General features: G+C 46.7%; 1 protein-coding gene across 2 annotated transcripts in view; it reads left to right on the forward strand.

Annotated features, from left to right (window-relative positions):
- Positions 1–19,756, forward strand: part of TNRC6B (trinucleotide repeat containing adaptor 6B) — a 216,385-nt gene that overhangs the window by 12,547 nt on the left and 184,082 nt on the right. For both annotated transcript variants that reach the window (XM_068252030.1, XM_068252031.1), the window contains exon 2: positions 2,023–2,106. The gene's annotated coding sequence lies outside the window, so the exon portion shown is untranslated. The remainder of the gene's footprint in view (positions 1–2,022; positions 2,107–19,756) is intronic.

The raw sequence follows: 19,756 nt of genomic DNA on the forward strand, positions 1-19,756 counted from the left end.
TATTCCTCTTACTCCAGCTCCCCTTTAAGGCAGAGCCTTTTTATATATATAGATAGATAGATTGATAGATAGATAGATAGATAGATAGATAGATAGATTCAAATCCACTTTTCGCCAACCACTAGCAAGCAACGCTGGGATTTAGATTTCCTCAGCAGGCGATAAGCTGGACTGCAGAAATCTGATAAAATGTCAGGAATACAATCTGAAGCACGAAACCAAGAGGGCAGATCAGTATACCGGCAATTTAAAGCTGTACTAAACCAAAGTTTCTGTGTGACTAGTTCCCATCTGTACACTAAATTATAGGGCTTGCTGCATTTCCCTTTGCAGTAATGTGCGTTTTGAGGTCATGCCCTTTAATTAGGGTCTATTCACACCATGTTTTTGCCACCTCACTCAGTGTAAATGGGTTTTGAAGCTCACCTGAAGTTACACTTGGTATGATTGGGTAAATCTATTCATGTAGTACCAGTCCTGCCTAGAGCTTGCCTGTGTTCCTTAGTTTTTCATTTTTCACTGCAAAGGGTTAATAAAGCAGTTCTGCCCAGTAGCACGCAGCTGCTCGCACAGAAGCCACTTCGGCTTACTGTGCAGGTGCAGCCATACCAGACATGGAATCACTGTGCGCATGCGAGGGGGAGCACGGCCCTGATCAGATTACTGTCAAAGCATTGTCGGTAATGTTTGGAGGGGGTGCGAGAGGTAGCGGGGGACTTTGGTATGCCGAGGGAAGCCTCATTAGGAACCAGTGGCTTCTATTGCCTTAGGTATGTATGTGAATATATTGTACTTAAAGTAAACCCAAGATGAAAAAGAATAAAAAATATATACATAATTAAGGCTTTCTTCAGCCCCCTTCAGGCTCATTGGTCTCTCCCCGTCCTCTCAGGCTGTCTTAATCCTCCGCCAGGGGGCCCAGTCATTCTGCCGGTCGGGGGAAACTGTGCATGCTTTACCGCGCATGTACCCCATCACGCTCCCGTCATCGGACTGCGCTTGGGCCGACATTCCCCCACTGTTTTAATTACCGGGCTGCCTAGCGGAGCATCCAGGTGGCCTGGGAGGACAGAGAAGGACCAATGAGCCTGAAAGGGGTATGGGTATTTATTTTTGGAAAACATATGGGGAGGGGACAGCACTAGATACCAGGGAACTGTATAGGAGAGGGAGGAGGGCACTAGACATAAGGAAACTGTATAGGGGGGGAAGGGGGCCACTAGACACCAGGGAACTGTATAGTGGAAGGAGGGGGCCACTAGACACAAGCGAACTGTATAGGAGAGGAAGGGGGCCACTAGACACCAGGGAACTGTAAAGGGGAGGGTGGGGGGCACTAGACACCAGGGAACTGTAAAGAGGAGGGAGTGGGGCCACTAGACATCAGGGAACTGTATAGGGGAAGGTGGGGGCTACTAGACATAAGGGAACTGTATAGGGGAAGGTGGGGGCTACTAGACATAAGGGAACTGTAAAGAGGACCACTAAACATCAGGGAACTGTATAGGGGATGAAGGGGGGCTATTAGACACTAGGGAACCTTATAAGGGAGAGAGGTGGCCACTAGACATTGAGGTCGGCCCGCGACTTGCTCTCAGAGCTCAATTTCGGCCCACTTTGTATCTGATTTCGACATCCCTTTTCTACCGGAATTGGCACTTGTTAGTTTGAGATGTTGTTCAAGGTTAACACTGGACCATACCTCGCTCGCTCTAGAGCTATGTACATACATATACAGATACAGTCCTGTAATGATAAAATTCCTGGAAGCTACAGATCCATTTTTTTAAACCATAGTTATTGGTAAAGTTTGAATAGTGAATTGTCTGCTTGTAACCGGAAAAAGATCGATCATGTTGGTGAAATGGTTAAATCAGTGAGCGCATGTGTATTGTATGGGCGCTCGCATGTTTGTGTGTGTGTGTGTTTCTGCAATCAGCATCCTTTAGGTCACCCTCCCTATTCTCTGGCAGGTCACAGGCTTGTTCCATTGCTTAGCTTTTGTTTTCTTTCTGTCCCCAGGGCTTTTGTCTCTTGCTCTGTACGCTGACTGTACCCAGGGATTGTCACCTTGCTGGCTGTTGTCACACACAGAACTGGTGAGAGGTATGATCACGCACTCACACCCCACGGGGCACATCAGCAGAACCATTCATCCCAGCGCACAGATACACAATGTCACTAGCAGGGTGGTGTTTTTATGAGTATTTCTAGAAGACTTCGACATGACTACCGAATAGAAATAAAAAGTCTTGTGTTACCATCACTGAAACAATTGTTGTGCTGATCCCTTTTTATTTTTTCCCTTTTCTAGTCAGGTTTCCACGTGTGTGTTTTTGTGTCAGATTTTTCTCTCAGAAAGGGCCTGATTCACAAAGCGGTGCAAAGTGTTTGCACGCCTGTGAAAAGCCCTTTATCATGCCTAAACTCAGTTTAGGCGTGATAAAATGAAACTCGCGCGAAATCCTGCGCGCAAAGTTTTGCGCGCACGGTGCAGTGCGCGCGATGCGCCCATTAAACCCTATGGGCGCTGCGCGTGGAGTTGCGCGATTGAGCGCGCAAAACTTTGCACGCGATAAAGAGCACAAAACGGTGCTAACTCAGCGGTGCAAAGCTTATCACGCCTAAAGTCTTTTAGGCGTGATAACTGAGTTATCACCGCTTTGTGAATCAGGCCCAAAATGTGCATTGATTTGGCAACTAATGGAAGTGAATGGGGCTCTTTCCACTCAATGCGAATCTTCATACGTGTGGAAAAATCTGAGATCCTGCATCATTTTTCGGACATCACGTACAATGCTTTGTATAGGCAACGCAAATTTTCGCGTTATTCCAGCGAAAACTAGCATTAGATCCATGATTACAGGACGTTGTCAGCAGTCATGACTAAGCTGTTACTAGGCAGATTGTTATATTTAACCTCTTGACGACCAGCTAACGCCGATCGGCGTAAACTGGTAGTCTGCGGGTTACCATGGAAACGGAGCGGCCTTTCCATGTCAGTTCACGGAGGGTGTCTCCGTGAACAGCCGGAGAGCCGCCGATCGCGGCTCGCCGGCAAAATGTAAACACGCGGGGAAGAAATCCCCGCTGTTTACACCGTACGGCAGATCGGCGATCCCCGGCCTCTGATTGGCCGGGGATCGCCGGCATCTGATAGGCGGAAGCCTATCCTTCAATGCGCAGGACGGAACTCCGTCCTGCGCATTACGGAGAGAGGGAGGGAGCGAGCCCCCCGCAAAACGCAGATGGCCGGCGGCGATCAGACCCCCCCGGCAGGACATCCCCCTAGTGGGGTAAAAAGGGGGGAAGTCTGATCGCCCTGGCATAATACTGATCTGTGCTGCGGGCTGGAGAGCCCACGCAGCACAGATCAGCCAATACAGCCCTGGTCGGCAAGTGGTTAACTTACACATATGAAAATTCGCAAAAAAAACGCATACAAATTTACGTGCAAATTTTCACCAAGCAGAAAAATCTTATAAAAAATTTTTTTGCAGGTTTTCATGCTACAGTGGAAACGTAGCCTTAAAGGGAACCTGAAGTGAGGATAATGAGGCTGACATGTTCATTTCCTTGTAAATAATGCACATTGCCTGGCTGCCCTGCTGATCCTTTGCCTCTAGTAATTTAAGCCATAGACCCTGAACAAGCATGTAGCAGATCAGGTGACTGAAGTGTGACAGGACTAGCGTCCTGCTCGTTTCATATGTGTGATTCAGACACTACTGCAGCCAGAAAGATCAGGGCAGCCAGGCAACTAGTATGTAAAAGGAAATAAATATGGCAGCCTTCATAGGTCTCACACCTTGGGTTCCTTTTTAAAGTGGACCTGAACTCTTGCACAGGACAGAAGGAAAATAGAGCAATGCATCCTGTATGTATTTAGAGAGTTTAGTCTCTAATTCCTCCTCATCTGTGACTACTCACCACTGTAATTTGAACTCTCAGCTGGCTGCCTAGGCAGAGCAGCTAATTTGTAAACACAGGATGTTAACCCTGTGTCTGCTTCCATAAAAGCAGGAAGTAGGCCCACTGCAGATTTATTGCAGGATTTGTACCAGCTGTAACAAGTTTTTTTTTTTTTTTATCTGTAAAGGTTATTATGCTGTTGTGTATCTTTTAGAGCAGAGAGGAAGTTCTGAGTTCAGGTCCACTTTAAAGAGCACCCAAGCCGATGCTAGGGGTCAGAAATGCATATGTGTCTAAGGAGAATGAAGCATCTGGGTCCTAATGAAGCTTCCCACAATGTCCTCCGGCCCCCTGACATTGCCTGGGACCCTCCAGCTGATCGGGGCCGCCCTTCCCTTCTGGCACCATGGAGCCGCTCCTGCTTTACGGCCGTGCTGGTGCTTGAAGAGGGGCCTGGCCCGATCACATTACAGGCAAGCGTTGTCGGTAGTCTTTACAAGGTCCACACTTGGCAATGGGGGTCCGGAGGACGACCAGATAAGCCTCATTATTCCAGAGGCTTCAGCAAGTATGCGATTTTGTACACATTAAAGCAATCCTGTGTCTAAAAAAAATTAAACGTACGAAACTGCATGTACAGATGTAACGAATCCTAATAAGGATGTGTCTGCTGGTTTTTTTTTTGTTTTTTTTTAATATGTAGTCTGTGTATTGTCCTAAAGGAAATCTGATGTGAAAATAAACTTATGATTTGTACGTGTAATACAGCTAAGAAATAGAACATTAGCAGCAGACACATATACGTCTAATACTGTATTGTTTCCAGTACAGAAAGAGTTAAAGGGAACCTAAACCGAGAAGGATATGGATTTTTCCTTTTTAAAACAATACCAGTTGCCTGACTCTTCTGCTCTTCTAATACTTTTAGCCACAGCCCCTGAACAAGCATGCAGCAGATCAGGTGCTCTGACTGAAGTCAGACTGGATTAGCTGCATGCTTGTTTTAGGTGTGTGATTCAACCACTACTGCAGCCAAAGAGATCAGTGGGACTGCCAGGCAACTGGTATTGTCTAAAAAGAAACATCCATATCCCTCTCAGTTTAGGTTCCCTTTAAGAAACTCCAGTTGTTATCTATGCAAAAGAGCCACTGATCTCTCCAGGACTTTCAAAGTTACAGAGAGCTCTGTCTTCTGAAGCTTATTATCGCAAGTGTCTGTCACTGTATTTTGTTTGCAGGAATATAAAATACAGTGACAGACTTTTGAGATAAGCTTCAGAAGACCGAGCTCTCTGCGACTTTGAAAGTTGGAGAGATCAGTGGCTCTTTTGCATTGATAACTGGAGTTTCTTAACTCTTCCTGTACTGGAAACAATACAGTCTGTGGTGCTGTATATTACTGTGTTACTCTGCCCTTCCAGTGAAGTTTTGCTTAGGCTATTTGGTTATGCAGACTTCTGCCCCAGTGGACTCTGGGAGACCAAGTGTTGTTTCTGCTCACTTCGGAACACACTGATTGTTGCTCTGTCCTGCTAGTCTTCTTCCCACAGAATAAAAATGCAGCACAACTGACAGCCTGTGTTCATTACGTCCGATGCTTTTTCAGCTCTAGGGAAAAGAGGTTATAGCTGTGTTTGTTTTTTTTTTTTTTTTTTTTTTCTTCTTTTTTTCTGTTCTACTCATTATAATATTACAATGTATTATTTGTGAGTATTCGTACATGTCTTAGAGCAGTGATGACTAACCTTGGCACTCCAGCTGTGGTGGAACTAAAAGTCCCATGAGGCATTGCAATACTCTGACAGCTCTAAGCATAACTCGGGGAGGCAGAGGCATGAAGGGATTTGTAGTTTTGTCACAGCTGGAGTGCCAAGGTTAGCCATCACTGTCTTAGAGTAACTATAGTGAATATTGCATTATAAATGTAATCCTCATAGTAGCTCATACTACTCTAACACAGGACTGACTGGGTAAATAATTTACCAGTTTTCCGTGTAAAACCTCAATCTTTAAACCCCGCCCATCTGTCAAAACCTAAACTTCACGGATGAGTCTGGTGCTGTCTGGCCACACCCAGCTCGGCGGCCATCTATCAGGCCTCGGCTGCTGAACTGGGGGCGGGCCATGGCAACACAGGTGGGGGTGGCTACAGAGCTCTAAATCTCATGCAAGGCTTAAAGAGAAGGTCTAGGAGGATTAAAAAGCAAAAATCTACTTATCTGGGGCTTCATCCAGCCCATGACAGCCGTCCTGTGCCCTCACTGCAGCACCGCTCCCCGCCGGTGGCCCGGAGTCCCCTCCGGTACAAAATATCTCCTGCACTTCAGCGTTCGGGTCATGGGGTCGCACTGACATCTCCTGGACTGTACTGCGCAGGTGCAGGTGAGGTCGGCATCTGCACCGGAGGGGATCGGGGGCCACCGGAGCTGTGGCGATGGCACAGGACGGCTGCTAGGGGCTGGAGGAAGCTCCAGGTAAGTAGTTTTTGTTTTTTAATCTTCCTGGACCTTCCCTTTAAGCTAACAGGGGGCGGCATTTAAGATTAATGTCTGTTTCACAGCGAACGGGTGAGTTGATTACCTGTTTCATCGCTAGGGTCATTTAAGGATTACCTTAACTGTAATAGATTGCCCAGCAAGCTCATGGTGAACCAGAACTTCTAGGAGTTTGTAACGGGGCTGAAAAGGACCAAAAAGCCCTCCTACATCAGAAGGTATTTGTGATAACTCAGGTTGGAGTGAGCATATGTCTCCCACAATGGATCACTGCTGAATATGCAAATCATCCTTTGTTGTCCCTGAAAGCTAACCACACCTCCAGAACCCCTGGAATGCAATGATGTGTCAGCTTTTTAGTTTTACAGAGCCACAATAATCCAACATGCATACAGACTGTTTCGGATTGGTTGATCCTCATCAGTGGAGGGCATGGATTATTATGGCTCTATGGAGTAGAACTTGAAACACCCAGAGTGACAGATTTGCCCAGCAAGCTGAAGGCGAACCAGAAAGGGGCTGAAAAGTGCCAAAAAGCCCTCTTACTAAAATGCTATACAAAACAAAAGTTTGACTTCTTAAAACAGAAGGTATTTGCGATTATTCAGCTTGGAGTATGCTTAAAGAGGAGCTGTCAGCCATACTATCTCAGGAAACAAAAAACGAATATATAAGTAGATAAATACTAGCTCTACTAACATAACATATGTATTGCACTGTCCATGTTCCGATTACTGAGAATTTTGTAAAGGAAAAGTAGAGAATCCTATTCTAGACAGTTTCCATATTTACTGTGGCTATTTTGAAGCCAGTCGAAAGCTAACCACCCTTAAGGTGGCCATACACTGGTCGATTTGCCATCAGATTCGACCAACAGATAGATCCCTCTCTGATCGAATCTGATCAGAGAGGGATCGTATGGCCACCTTTACAGCAAACAGATTGTGAACCGATTTCAGCCTGAAACCGTTCACAATCTGTTGTGGTGGTGCTGCTGCTGCTGCCCCCGCCCGCCCGCATACATTACCTGCTCCGCCGGCGCGACTCCAGTCCCCCGGTCACCGCTGCTCTGTCTGCGCTCTGGTCTCCAGGTCCGGCATGCCTCACTTCTTCTAGCCCGGCAGGAAGTTTAAACAGTAGAGGGCGCTCTACTGTTTAAACTTCCTGCCGGGCTAGAAGAAGTGAGGCATGCCGGACCTGGAGACCAGAGCGCAGACAGAGCAGCGGTGACCGGGAGACTGCAGTCGCGCCGGCGGAGCAGGTAATGTATGCGGGCTCTATTGCGTCGGTCGTCGGGCACTCGAACGCCGCTAGCGATGCGCTCTTTACCCGCGGGCGATCGACGGTTATTTTCCGCACGGCACGATCGACGGGATCGGACGAAATGGATCGAAATTCGGCGTGTAGCGTGAACGATTGGCAGCAGATTCGATCCCAGTGATCGAATCTGCTGTCGAAACGGGCGCAAATCGGGCCAGTGTATGGCCTGCTTTAGTCTCTTCTGCCTGATCTGCCGCCCTTCACTATAGAAAGTACATTGTTTCAGCCTGAGAAATTTTGGCCAATCAGAGAGGAACAGAGGTGTGGGAGGGGAAAGCAGGAGGGAAAGAGGCTTCCGCCAATCAGGCTGCATTAGTTAAGTCTGAGGGGAAGTAGAGAAGCAACAAAGGACAACCCAGCATGCCCTGCAACTTCTCTTTGTGTACCAAATTTTCTGTGTACCAAATAAGTCGGGTAAACTGGGGAATGATAATTAATCTACAAGAAAAGTAATAGTGATTTTAGCTTTTGGATTGCCTGGTTAGCATCCTTATTACGTGTTTACCAGATCAAAATAAAGAATTGATTTTATGCCCGACAGTTGCTCTTTAATGTAATCTTCACTGTACGTACTCCTTTAAGGCATTCAGATGACCATTGTTAGTGTCTTAAACCTGCGTACGCAAAACACATCACAGAACAAAGTTCCATATAAGCCAATGACCCAGAACCAGGATGTAGACTAGGTGCCCTGACTGAAGTTGGGACACGCTGACCGCAGGTCCATGATTCAGATATGAAGACAAACGATCAGCAGGACAGCCGGACAACCTACGTTGTTTAAAAGGAAAGTAAATATGGCAGCCTCCATATCTGTATATGGCAAATGCTATCTCACAATAAGCCACCCCTATTATAATCAACCAATACAATGTAGAAAACAAATCTATGCAGGGATTATAGGCCAGTCAGCAATACTATCAATATATTATAAAATATATAACATTTATTGAACACCACTGAAAGCCAGGTACATCAGTAAAATATGGATTCCGTAATCATGTAAATGAACTGTACAATGTGCAGCCTAACGCACGTTTCGTGGATTCACTGCTACTTCTTCTGAGGCATGGCATTGTGAGTAGATACCCATGAAGATGGAGATAAAAACCATAGTATCATACAAACATTGCACTGAAGTATCCTCCCAGATGCTCTCCATGTAGGGTAGGGCAGAGAGGTCGAGGTCCAGAAAGTAATCGGCAAATTGCTAATGAGTATCCTATAGATGGTAGCTGTCTGTGTCCCAAGGTGGAGTGCAGCATGAGTGCTTTAAAGAGAACCCGAGGCGGGTTTGTCAAAGCACATTAGGACACAGAGGCTCGTTCCGTATACAGTGACCTGCCTCTGTATCCTTCCATTATGCCTCCAGCCCCCCCTCCCCTCGGGCTCTCCTGTCCCCCACTAAAAAAAGTGCCAGGTTAAGCCCCGGGGCTTACCCTAGTTAGCTTTGCCCGGGTCAGGTGTTCTCTAAGTTCAGAACTTTAGCAGACAGGGCTGGGTGTAGAACTGTATAATTTTTGTTAATGACTTGAAGGTGACGCTTGTCATTATCCAGCAATAGAGACTGTCCTGAGAGTTTCCTGGCTGCACTGCTGGTTTTGTAGCTGTTATGCTTTCTAGTGTGTTCACATAGAAGGTGCTCTGACTTTCCACACATACACCTTTCTGTTTGCACCTCGTGCTATTTTCAGAAGGTAATCTGTCAGTTTCTATAGTAAAGAGTGTCGACACTGCTGGCTCACCGCTTAAAGAGAACCTGAGACTGGGGGATTAAAAAAAAAAAATAAATGTACATACCTGGGGCTTCCTCCAGCTCCCTCCAGGCTGATTGGTACCTCGCTGGCCTGCTCCGCCTGGTTTTTCTGCAATTAGCCCCAGAAAGTCCTCTGGGGAGTTTGGGGAGTATTGTGCATGCGAGGAGCGAGCCGGCCGGATTATGCCTACGCCAACTGGCCCAAACCGGGGCAAATTGCGGAGGATCCACACTGCGCAGGAGGACAGCAAAGGAGCAATCAGCTGGGGGGGGGGGGGGGATGCGTGGGTTGGAGCTGGAGGGAGCCCCAGGTATGTATAATTTTTTTAAATAACTCCTCCCCTCCCTTCCATGGTTTCAGGTACACAGACCATGATCACAAAAATAGTTACATTTATAATGCATATACGATGTACGTTTGTCCCGGAGTTCAATGCACTATAAAAATGTTTTTCTCTATGTTGCTGATACAGTAGGTGGTTAAAATCTGAAAGGTTTTGATTAGGCCATCTCCTCATGGGGGATCTCAGGGTTATCTTAGATTTCAGGAGCTCTTAGGCCTAGTGCACACCAGAGTGGTTCGGCTGCTTTTTGCGATCCGCTTGCCGATGCGGATCCGCTTGGGTAATGTATCTCAATGGGGTGGTGCACACCAGAGCGGGAGGCGTTTTGCAGAAACGCATACTCCCGGGCTGCTGCAGATTTTGGATTGCGAAGGTGTTTCTGCCTCAATGTTAAGTATAGGAAAAACGCAAACCGCTCTGAAAAACGGCACTTCAGAGCGGTTTGCCAGGCGGTTTTTGTTACAGTAGCTGTTCATTAACAGCTTTACTGTAACAATACATGAAATCTACTACACCAAAACCGCTACACAAAACCGCGAAACGCTGCAGAAAAAGAAAAAGCATTTCAAAATATGCTAGCGGTTTTTGGTGTGCACCAGGCCATACTAAATGGCAGTTGCATGCATGTGAGTAGGGAGGTCATCCCACATCTTTGTACATCCACACAGTAGCCGAGTGAGAGAACAGGTTTCTCCTTAAAGGGAATTTAGCACCTGTCATTACATTTTTATTTTTTTAAACAGGCCTCCATATAAGGATATATTGGTAATAGTGTGTGGTGGCGGCGTGGCACAGATTGGGGTGAGCATCTTTTCTGTATGTAGATGCAGGTGAACAGAGGCGCCAATAGGATAAAACAATATAAAAAAAAGTTTAAAATATGGATGAGGTGGAGGTGGACTACCAGCCGCTCCAAAGGATACAAACAGACATCCTTTAGATCAGGGGTCTCAAACTCAATTTACCTGGGGGGCCGCAGGAGGCAAAGTCAGGATGAGGCTGGGCCGCATAAGGAATTTCACAATCGCGGCGCATCGCCGCCTCTGCCCGCCCCTCTCACTCTTCCTTCACAGAGGGGCGGGGAGAGGCGGCGATTGACGTCAGGAGGGGCAGAGCTGAAGCTGAAAGCTCTGCCCCTTCCAGGAAATGCCGGCGGATTGCCCCCCCCCCCCCCCGGGCGATTTAGGGGCTCTGCAGCCCTCGTTTAGCGGCGGGGATGCGGCGGATTACTTGGGAGCACTGAAGCGAACTACAAAGAAGCTTTTGCCGGCAAGGGCCACAAAATATTGTATCGAGGGCCGCAAATGCGCCGCGAGTTTGAGACCCCTGTCTTGGGGTATAACACACAAGGTTTTATTTATTGCACTCGACTCTAATTTTCGTCAATGCCCTTCAAGTGTTCTCCAATTTTTTATCCACCACTACAAACCCTCCCATCCCTCCTATACCCCAATCTAATACCCACATTTCACCTCCCTTAAGGTGCGTACACACGCACTACTAAAGAGGACGGGTCCGTCAGACCCTCCCGCTGGGCGGTTGTTCTCCCGACAGTAGTGCATGTGTACATTCTATCTGCAGACTGTACACGCACTACTGTCGGGAGAACGACCGCCCAGCAGGAGGGTCTGACGGACCCGTCCTCTTTAGTAGTGCGTGTGTACGCACCTTTACCCAGCTGGATCTGGTTGAGACACCCCCCGAGGTATAAACAATACCTGAACCCCCCACCTCCAGTACCCGCATTCCCCACTCCTTAACCTGCTTGGTTCATTTAAAACTCTCTCCTGGGTATAAACAATGCCTTGAATCCTCCCACCTCCTTTTTAACGCCACTAGCACTCATATTACAATATGCTTACAATACACATAGGACTCGATTCATCAAGACTTATCGAATCCATTACCGACAGCTCGGTAAAATACTGAACTCGATAAGTTGATTTCAGGATTCAGCAAAGTTATCTACAGCTGTTAGCGAGCATTCGGTAATGATGCGGTAAAACGGAGGAAAGTGCAATTCATGAAAGTGGGTGTGGTTTAGCATTACATTTAGGATTAGTTATCTCCTTCACTGCTCTGTCGTTATTCCTGTCAGATCATTGCTGACAGAGAAGATGGAGCCATTTGAAGTAGTTATGTATCAGCTGAGAGTGATTCAAAGGTGCAGAAGGGCAAGAATAAGGTCTAGAACATATCAATTTGCAAGAGAATGGATTTGTTTGCTATAACAGGACATCTGCATTTCTCTTGAATCATCTTGTAAGAGAACACAGGCAGTGCCAGGGTAACTAATTTGCTAGCTGCACTATATTTTTTCTGAAAAGGCTCCTATCAAGCCGTAGCTGGTGAAATTGTGGGATTGTTTCTCGCCACTCCCAGAATCCTGGTCCAGGTGTTACGCCCTATTCAGAATGTTGCTACGTAGTGTTCAAAGGACTGCCTTTTTACCCACAATTCCACGGGAATCTTATGGCCTTGTGTAAAATTATTGCTGTAAAATGGAAAGATTGACACGTTACCGTATGGTTATCGATATTTTATCGAAGTCACACCGAATGCGGAAAAACCTTGATGAGTACCACTAGAAATCGATAAACTTCGAATTCGGTAATTTAACGAACTGGAAAAAGTTATCGCAAAGACAATGATGAATCGAGGCCTGAGTATACTATACCATCGCTGCCAAGAGTATAGTACTTTATATCCCAATACCCTTATACACCTACCAAATTTTATTTTTATTTTTTAATAACATTTTATATAATTTTTAAATGTATCACCATATTGCATTTTTGCGAGCAATTCTTACTATAAAACGTGCAACAGTAGACATCTATTTGCGTATTTATGTATTTTTCTATTGATTATATGTACTATTATAGCTCTGAACTATCACAAATATTATACGGATGATCATCTGCAATTGATTATTAATATACGTATATACAGTGTTGGCTGTGTCCAAAACTAAGCTATGTCTGTCCCACAGCTTTATACTCCTAACTGAACTGCCTGATGAAGTGGGGTCACGCCCACGAAACGCGTTGCAATATTGTGGAGTGTAATAAATACATCCTTGTGTGTTATACCCTAAAGGGTGTCTGTTGTTAGTATCCTTTGGAGCGGTTGGTAGTCCACCTGCACCATGTCCATATTTGAAACGTTTTATTGATTTCTCCTATTGCACCTCTGTTCTCCTGCATCTGGTTCCAGTCCACCCTTGGTGGAAGGGCGGAAAACGTTCCACGTTTCTTCCTGATCTACAGAGAGCGACTTCTTAATCCTGAGTGGGGACAGGTTTGTTCTCCCCACCTGTCGTTACAGTGGTTGTCTAAGAGGTAACCCTGCTTTTGGGGTATCGCTTACGTTTCATTCTTCCTTTACTGATCCAAACATACTGCACTATATTGGGCTCTTGGTGTCCCTTTGTTTATCTTTTCTGTATGGGATACACCATCTTCTCGACTGTGCTGCACTTTCGATTTTCATGGAAGACGTGTGCCCACCACAATGCATGCTGGGGGATGTAGTCTCTGAGTATGAGTACATCTCTGTACTCGCATCCACTGACCACATCTCCTGGTATGTTTTGGGGTATGTGTACGCATGAAAAGTTTGGGCTGTCCGTGGAGGCCAGAGGTGAAGTCCACTGCAGGTAAGTATTGACGCTCACCTTGGTTCGCTATCTTAGTGGACCTGCATGAAATGGCCCTGGCCTTTACTATATCTTCCAAAAAAAAGGCCTCTGCCTTTTCTATATATCTGGTATAGAAAAGGCAGAGGCCTTTTTCTGCAAGGTGGCAGGGCTACACACTGAAACACGGCTGATACAGGGTTCCGGTGTATATTATTATACAGACGACATGATGGGACATTCACGTTGGCAATGACCGGCCGAGATGGCCGACTGGATAGTGTCTGCTTCCTAGCAAGGATCTTTTGTTCCTAAAAGCAGATGCCATCTTAAAGAGGATCTGTCACATTAAAAAATTCCCTTGGGGGTTACTCACCGCAGGAGGAGGAAGCCTCTGGATCCTATTGAGGCTTCCCCCGTCGTCCTGTGTCCCACGGTGGTCTCGCTGCTGCCCACTGAACAGTGGGCGTGTAAATATTTACCTTCCCTGTTCCAGCGGGGGCGGTGTTGCGGCTCTCCGCTCCGAAATAGGTATAAATAGCCAATCTCAGTCAAGTCTGCTCTACTGCGCAAGTGCAGGAGACTTGCGCCTGCGCAGTAGAGCGGACCCGACTGGGATCTGCTGTTTCCGCCTATTTTCGAGCAGAGAGCCGATACTGCGCCTGCGCTGGAGCCGGGAAGGTAAATATTTATACGCCCGCTGTTCAGTGGGCAGCAGCGAGACCACCGTGGGACACAGGACGACGGGGAAGCCTCAATAGGATCCGGAGGCTTCCCCCACCCGAGGTGAGTACCCCCCAGGGGAGTTTTTTTCATTACAGATTTTCTTTAACATTCCTAAGATTTGGCTATCATCAAATGCCTTTAAAGAGTAACTGTCAGGCTGCAGAAGCTAATTTAAACCTCTATTCTCCTGTGTTAAACAGTTTAGAAGGAAGCCCAAAAGCAATTAGTGAAGATAAAAATCTCAGTTACCTTTGATGTGTGCTTATCAGCAAGTCTGTTATTCTTAAGAAGACGCAAGCCGCATACCATACTGCAAAGCATTCTGGGGCTCTCCCCTCGGCTGCTAATGAGACGTTACAGCAGCTTGTAATCGCGTAGCACTGATAAATCTCGGGCAGAGTACACTGCAGGAGTCAGCTATTGTTCCTAGCCACATGGCTCATTAATATTCACTGCACACTGTTATTTAGTACAAGCTTATCTGTGATCAGGAAGCAGGCATGACATGACGACACATTTGACAGAAAAACATGGAACCTGCCATGAGCTGTCAGGAGCATCTATCTCTGCATATACTATATACAAATTCTGTGAAATCCAAACGTGGACAGTGAAATGCATATGTAATGTAAGTACAGCCAATCTTTAGCTACTGATATATGTGTTAATTTTCTCTGAGACCTTATACCTAACAGCTCCTCTTTAATGTTACATACATTCTATCAACACTATTATTATATGCAAATTAGAGGAGGTGGAATCAGAAACTCGGCGTTTGAGCCGGATCATTTTTGTACTGACTGCGCAGCACAGCTACAGGGGCACGAGGTATTGGAACATTACTACTAAAGATAAGCAAGATGATATTTTTATAATGTGACATTTTCCTGGAGCATGCGGGTAAGTTAACACTTGCTTCTGCTGCCAGTGGCCCCCACAGGTTCTGGGACAATTTCACATTTTACAAAACTGACCTCGGTCATCCCTCATTACTACTACATGTATAGTCCAAGCTGCTTAGTTGAAATGTAGATTTATTCAGATAACGCAAGCCATTGCGTCTTTTCTTACAGAATTGAGTTGCCATAAAATGCTCTTTATGAGATGATTTGGTCATTGTTTGGTTTATCACATTTATGCACCATTTTTAGTATCGGGATAATGTGAAGGTCATGTAGCCGGCCTTGATTCTGTTCTTTCCATGGAGATCTCTGAAAAGCCGAGAATGACGTACTGAGCTCTTGTTAGTTACGAGTTAGTCTCATGGAAACCAAACTGACTGTTGGCGAGATTTTTGATTGGTAGGATGCTGATGGATTTGGCCTCGTTGACATTACACGCATTGCCGTCCGTATTTTGGCAACGCGTGTAGGAGGCAGATACGCACAAACATCAGAGGTGCATGGACTGCACTGTCTGATCACACTGTATGCGCTCCTAACCAGTGCGGTCCGCGAATGCATGCTGCACGCACTTTTTTAGCAAAATGCGCGCCTGACCTATTTTACTACAGTGAATGGGATCAGCCACACAACGCATACAAACGCAGATGGTGTGCGATCGTACGCGTTGTGTTCTGATCGCATGGTCATCTGCGTGTGATAATGTGAACGAGTCCTTTGTGTTTGTTAAAGAGGATCTGTAACATCAAAACATCCCTTGGGGGGTACTCACCTCGGGTGGGGGAAGCCTCCGGATCCTAATGAGGCTTCCTACGCCGTCCTCCGTCCCTCAGGGGTCTCGCTGCAGCCCTCCGTGCAAGATGACGTCAATATTTACCTTCCTGGCTCCTGCGCAGGCGCTCTGATGGCTGTCGGCTCCGAACTACACGGAAATACCCGATCGCCATCGGGTCTGCTCTACTGCGCAGGCGCAAGTTTCCGGAGCCTGCACAGTAGAGCGGATCCGACTGAGATCGGGTATTTCCGTGTAGTTGGGAGCCGAAAGCAGCCACAGCGCCCCCGCTGGAGCCAGCAAAGGTAAATATTGAACTGACAGTCGGCACAGTCGCCGGCTGTTCGGAGGGCTGCGGCGAGACCCCCGTGGGACAGAGGACGGCGTGGGAAGCCTCATTAGGATCCGGAGGCTTCCCCCACCCGAGGTGAGTACCCCCCAGGGGATGTTTTTGATGTTACAGAGTCTCTTTAAAGAATGTTAAAAACACACTTAGGAAGTGATGAAGGTTGGTTGTGTCGGTTGCAGGTATTTTGCTTAAGGGCCGGTTTACACTAGAGCAGACGCATATTGGACATGCAGCAATTTCACCATCCGCTTCAGTCGCATGTCCTGCGTCGATCACGTCCGCCTGTACGCATCGCCACTCACGTGTCCAACCTCTTCCTAGGTACACAGCACAAAAACCAGTTCATAAATTGCAAAACACTGACGTCAGCGATTGCAATTTATGATGTGATCAAGGCCTAATGGACCATCTCATTGGTGCTGACCATGTGCCAGTTCATGAACCGAACAGCTCGCGCACAAGTGGTTACTTTTACCGGGCATGCACAGCAGTGATGCGCTTGTACACAAGTACTTGCCAGTATGTGACTGCGGCGCCCACCTGGAAGCTGCTCTGGGGTCTGCACCATTTAAAGTTGGTGTGTGGAAACATGCTGACTGGCAAAAGAAAAGCAGCGGCAGGGCGATTCTAGCATGTCCTATTTTAGTTGGGGGAAATTTTTTGTAAAGTCCAAGTTTGGCTTTAAAGCATACCTGAAGTGGAAATAAATACTTTCCTCAGTAGAGGAAAGCCTGTGGATAGTCCAGAAGCTTCCCTGATCACCCTGTGGCTCTGTGTTCCACTGCTGGGCCCCTCTAAGCATATTCGACAAAAGCATAATGCATAATCTTTAGTGGCTGCGCTCCCATTGGTGTATGATCCTGCTGGTACTGCGCAGGCATGAGTACGGTCAGCACATGCTCAGCAGCACCAAGCCACTCGTGGACTGCTTTTTACTACTTTCACAAGTTTCTCTGTGCCGCTGGGCATGCATGGACTGTACTCAAGCCAGCGCAGGACCATTACGCTCGTACACAAACCGGATCATGGCCAGGGAGGTCAGGAGAGTCCGGGCCAGTGTTGGGCTCGGGAAGATCAGAGATGCCTCTGGAGCAGGAACCTTTTGTTAGTAGTGTTCTCTTAAAGAGGAGCTGTCAACCATACTATCTCAGAAAAAAAACATAAGTAGATAAATACTTGCTCTACTTGCATAACATATGCATTGCACTGTCCACATTTTGATTTTAGTTAGATTTATTTTTTTTTTACAAAAAAAAGTCTTTGAATTCTCCATTGTAACTGGCTATTTTGAAGCCAATCCTGATGTCATTTCCTCCCTTACTCTCCTCTGCCTGATTGTGTATGCATTGCCCACCCTCCACTATAGACAGTGCATTGTCTCAGCATGAGAAATATTGGCCAATCAGAGAGGAACAGAGGTGTGGGAGGGGAAAACAGGAGGGAAAGAGGATTCAGCCAATCAGGCTGCATTAGTTAAAAGAATACTGTGGGGGGAGTCGGGGGAAAATGAGTTGAAGTTACCCGGGGCTTCTAATGGTCCCCCGCAGACATCCTGTGCCCGTGCAGCCACTCACCGATGCTCCGGCCCCGCCTCCGGTTCACTTCTGGAATTTCAGACTTTAAATTGTGAAAACCACTGCGCCTGCATTACTGTGTCCTCGCTCCCGCTAAGGTCACCAGGAGCGTACTGCGCAGGCCCAGTATGGTCTGTGTCTGCGCAGTACACTCCTGGTGACCTCAGCGGGAGCGAGGACACGGGCGTGCAGGCGCAGTGGTTTTCTGACTTCAAAGTCTGAAATTCCAGGAGTGAACCGGAGGCGGGGCCGGAGCATCGGTGAGTGGCTGCGCCAACACAGGATGTCTGCGGGGGACCATTAGAAGCCCCGGGTAAGTTCAACTCATTTTACCCCCCCCCCCCAAAACCATAGTATTCCTTTAAGTCTGAGGGGAAAGTAAAGAAGCAAAAAAGACAACCCAGCATGCCCTGCAACTTCCTTTGTGCAGCAATGTACCAAATAAGAGTCAGGTAAACTGGGGAATGATCATTTATCAACCAGAAAGGTATGTGATTTTTAGCTTTTGGATTGCCTGATTAGCATCCGTATTACTTGTTTACCAGATAAAAATGAAGAACTGATTTTTGATTTTATGCCCGACAGTTACACTTTAATACAATTTATAAAAAACATTATTTTATAGGTGTAATATACGTTTTTATTGTGCCCGATCAGGCATCTTATCAAATTGTCTACATAACTGATAGATTTGTCAGTCAGGAGAAAAGATTTAGATTTTTATTTTTTTTTTTAATTGATCAGTTTGTCCAATAAATCTAAAAATGAAAGTTTTTGGTTGTGCCATGTTATGCAACCTTAAAGTGATGCTGAAGTGAAAAAAAAAGTATGGTGTAATGATTTGTATGTGTAGTGCTGATAATTAACAGAACATTAGTAGCAAAGAAAATAGTCTCACATTTTAATTTTTAGAGATATAACTTTTACTTTAACATTGCATAATTCTGTCACATTGGCAATTACAAGCCACATTGGATTGTAAACTATGAAATAAGCAGAGCTAATGACTTTCAACTTCGTTGCAGTAACATTCTTATCTAAATCTGTGTCTTAAGGGGCCCATACACCTAACTATTTTCCCGCCGATATACATCACTGTGATCGAATCTGCTGTGAAATCGTTGCACAAACGCTGACAGAACGTTTTCCGTCCGAAATCAATCGTTCCCGTCGCTCCGTCCGTGCGAAAGATTTCGCTCGATCGCCGGCGGGTCGGGAGTGCTTCGATAGCGGCGTTCGAATGCCCGACGACGGATGCTAGTGGCAATACATTACCTGCTCCGGCCGGCGCGCGTCCCCTGGTCTCCGCTGTCTCTTCTCCGTGTTTCGGCTCCTGCAGCTTCACTGAATTTCCTGTCCCGGCAGGAAGTTTGAACAGTAGAGCGCCCTCTACTGTTTAAACTTCCCCGGCAGGAAGTTCAGTGAAGCTGGAGGAGACGAACACTGAGAAGGGACAGCAGAGACCAGGGGACGCGCGCCGGCCGGAGCAGGTAATGTACTGGGGGGCCCGGGAGGCAGCGGCAGCTTCACAGATTGTGATCAGGCTGAAATCTGTTCACAATCTGTTTGCAGTAAAGGCAGCCATACGATCCCTCTCTGATCAGATTCGATCAGAGAGCGATCTATCTGTTGGTCGATCTGATGGCAAATCGACCAGTGTATGGCTACCTTTACTGTTTCTTTGATGTATAAGTTCTCCAGAAAACAGCCTCAGGGCCCTTTTCCACTAGCAATCGCTAGCGTTCACGCTGAACGCTAGCGATTGCTGAATCGCAAAACCGGCGATTCCCCGACGTTTTGCGCCCGCGATTTTGCTATGCTATGCACTGCATAGCAAAATCGCGGCAATTATCGCTCCGCCGCGCGTTTGCGTTCCCGGCAAAAACGAATCGCGGTAGTGGAAATGACCTACCGCGATTCCCATGTTAAAAAGCAAACCGTAGCGATTGTAAAATCGCTAGCGGTTTGC

Source organism: Hyperolius riggenbachi, chromosome 9 (genome assembly GCF_040937935.1).
Source record: "Hyperolius riggenbachi isolate aHypRig1 chromosome 9, aHypRig1.pri, whole genome shotgun sequence".
NCBI lineage: Eukaryota > Metazoa > Chordata > Amphibia > Anura > Hyperoliidae > Hyperolius > Hyperolius riggenbachi.